Source organism: Bos indicus x Bos taurus, chromosome 9, assembly GCF_003369695.1.
Source record: "Bos indicus x Bos taurus breed Angus x Brahman F1 hybrid chromosome 9, Bos_hybrid_MaternalHap_v2.0, whole genome shotgun sequence".
Taxonomy (NCBI): domain Eukaryota; kingdom Metazoa; phylum Chordata; class Mammalia; order Artiodactyla; family Bovidae; genus Bos; species Bos indicus x Bos taurus.
In genome coordinates this window covers 96788826-96792210 of record NC_040084.1, presented here as the reverse complement: position 1 = coordinate 96792210, position 3385 = coordinate 96788826, and positions in this window count along the sequence as shown.

The window sequence follows — 3385 nt, the reverse complement described above, 5'->3', positions numbered from 1 at the left end:
TTAAACTGTTTCCAAAAAAATTATTTAAGAAACAAAAGTAATGGTGTATTGATTGCTATGACAACCAGCTCTGGAAAGCGTGTGCCCCAAAGACCATGACCTTGAGCTCCTCCCTTCAAGGGCAAGATAGTCCCTGCACTCCAAGCCCAGCGCCACCCCCTGGCCCAGCGCCATCCTCAGCCTCGCAGTTGCACGGAGGCAGCTCTTGTAACCAGCTTTAGAACTCAGGGGGTCCGGGAGAGCTTTACGGCTGGGCTGAGGGTCGATACGGAACACTCCTGGGATCCAGGAAACCAACTTACAAAGATCCTCCCACAGCACCCTGACCTATAAACTGGAGACTGTGTGCCTGCCGTTTGAGTGTGTCCTTGGGTTTAGTACTGAGGACAAGTGAAACCGAAGCCACAAGCTGTAGAATTCATCTGCCTCAAAATAAGCATTTCTCTTTAGATGGGCCAAAAAAAGAGAAGTTTTTGCTAATACAGTGATCGATCCTATTTCGCCAAAACCTGATGAGAAAGCTATGACCTTTTTCACAGTAAGATTTGTGTTTCTTCTGCTCTTTGATACTTTGGTCACTGGTGTTAGTGATCTTACTTCAAAATACTTGCTTTCTTTGCTTAAGACATACCCATGGCCCATGGGGTTTTGCGTGCACACTCCGTAACACACCTAAAGACATGCCATAATACACCTAAGGCCACTCCATAGCACACCATAAACACTCCATAACACACCTAAGGACACTCCATAGCACACCTAAGGACACTCCATAGCACACCATAAACACTCCATAACATACCTAAGAATACTCCATAGCACACCTAAGGACACTCCATAGCACACCATAAACACTCCATAACATACCTAAGGACACTCCATAGCACACCTAAGGACACTCCATAGCACACCATAAACACTCCATAATACACCTAAAGACACTCTGTAACACACCTAAAGACACTCGCTAATACACCTAAGACCACTCCATTGCACACCTAAAGACATGCCGTAACACACAAAGGACACTCCATGACACACCTAAAGACTCACCAGGACAGTTTATAAGAACTAGCTCTCTGCACGTCACCAGCCTGTGCTCACAAAGGCGGCCACTTCAAGACCCCTGTGTTCGTCTATCCACAGCCCCACCCCCGCCTTGTGCCCTGTCCCTTGCAGGCTTCTCCCACCCGAGCCTTTCTGGGAGTGCTCAGGACTGCCTATTAGGGGTGCTCACGTGCCGTTTGGACAGTTGTCAGCCTTTCTCCTTATACCTTCCAGGAATCTCTAGGATGATGGTTGGGGGCCAGGGCGGGGGCGGGGGGCGGGCAGGTCTTACGTGCACTGTGGACCACATCTTATTCAATGGCTAAGTTCTCAATCAGCCCACAGAGAAAAGAGGATATGGCCCAAAAATCTCACTCGCAAGTCTTCTCAGTGGTCCAGAACCAGGACGGATCGTGGTTTCTCTGGGCAGAGAACGGATGAAGTGGTGGGCGTGCCCTAGAGGAGCATCTTGTTGGAAACTGTTTGATGAGAATGGTGCTGTATACACGGGGAGGCTTGCTGATGGTGGTGAAGAGCAAGTCACCCTCCCAGGGGCCTGTGTCAGCTGAGTGGAGGGGCAAGCGGGCTGGACGCAGCTTGCCTTCACCCTCAGTCCTCAAGATTCCATTGCTCCACACCTTTGGGTCTGTGTGTGTCTGACCCCTAAATACAGTTGGGGTTCAAGCTCTTTCCCACAGGGCTCTTGGGCTATAGTCACACCAGAAGACGTGCCTGGGCATTTGTCTCTAAATAATTTTTCTCTGTGTCCAAAGCACAGAGGCAAAGTATGGTGGTCAGTATTTGGCCAGTCGATCCTCACCCAAATCTCAGCTCCAGACCAGCCAGCCTGCCTGGCACATGCTAACCCCGACCCAGCCTCTGGGATCTCCCATGACCCATCCCCCTGTTCTCTTACCCCCTCCCAAGTTACGCTCCTCTTTCCAGTTATCTTCATCGACCCTTTCAAATCCATGCCAGTTCCTACTTTCATACTTAACCATCTTCTCACACTGACATGCTGTCTCATACAACTACCTTCTGCTTCTACCACATCTAATACCTACGTGTACATTTATATTCAGATTCCTATCTATCCGCATGTCTTCTATGACAACAGAGCTAGCTTTGAAGCAAGGTGGTAAGTGGCCTTCCGGCTGCTCTGTATTTCCACCTCTGTCACTGATTTGCTGTGTGGCTTAGACACATCACTTACCCCTGCTGAGTCTCAGTGTCCTCATTAGGAAAATGAGGATAAATAGCAGTATTAAACCCACAGGATTGTATGGGAAAATAAATGAGACACTGTAAGTTGATTGCCTAGCTTCGCATTGGACGAAAAGAAGAATTCCATCGATGCTGGTGGTGGTGGTTTAGTTACCAAGTCGTGTCCAATTCTTTGCAACCCCATGGACTCTAGCCGGCCAGGCTCCTCTGTCCATGGGATTCTCCAGGCAAGAATACTGGAGTGGGTTGCCATTTCCTCCTCCAGAGGACCTTCCTGAGCCAGGGATCAAACCCACGTCTTCTGCACTGACAGGCGGATTCTTTACTGCTGAGCCACCAGGGAAGCCCCGATCAGTGTTAACTATTTTCAGAGTTCCTTCTAAGTGGCATTCCATCCCTGCTCCTGCCTCTCTCCCAAACTCTCCTTGTTTCTCTTAAGTCCTAAGTACTGATGCTTGTGTCAATTCACTTTGCGCTCAATAACACCCCACTTAGCAGGAGATACTCTTTTCCAGTTGTGTCATTCAAGTTATTATCATCTTCTTAGCCTTCTTATTGCCAACCAGGACTGCACCGTGTATTTCTCTCATGTGTGTTTCTCAGCGTAATTTTTCTAAGTCGTCTACAATATCCTTCGGCTCTCTGAGTCATTTTAGGGAAGCTCAGTGACTCATCTGGTGATCAGTGTTGAGTATTCATATCTTCTGAGCCTCTTTTTTCTTAATGCTTCGGTTTAAAGATCCTTCCCCCACATACAAGTGGAAAAATTATTTAGGTGCTCTGAGGCTTCCAGAAACTGTTCTTTCCTGCTCATCCAAGAGCAAGAAAGCCATGAGCTCACCTTATCAAAATGGGCCCAGGCGCCTGACGCAGTTGCTAATTATTGCTCCACTGACGTTTTCTGATGTGCTTCTGATGTACTTGTCATGAGCTGGTGATGCCAACACAACAAGTTTACAAAGGAAACTTGGCAGGGCAATGGGTAACTTACGCCTTCTTGCCCTTGCGGGTATTATATAGACATGATCTAAAAGATCCTCAGGTCGTGTTGTTGGCAAACACTTATTCCATTTTATTAACCAGATACAGTGAGAGACAAACCAGTTCTTTCCAC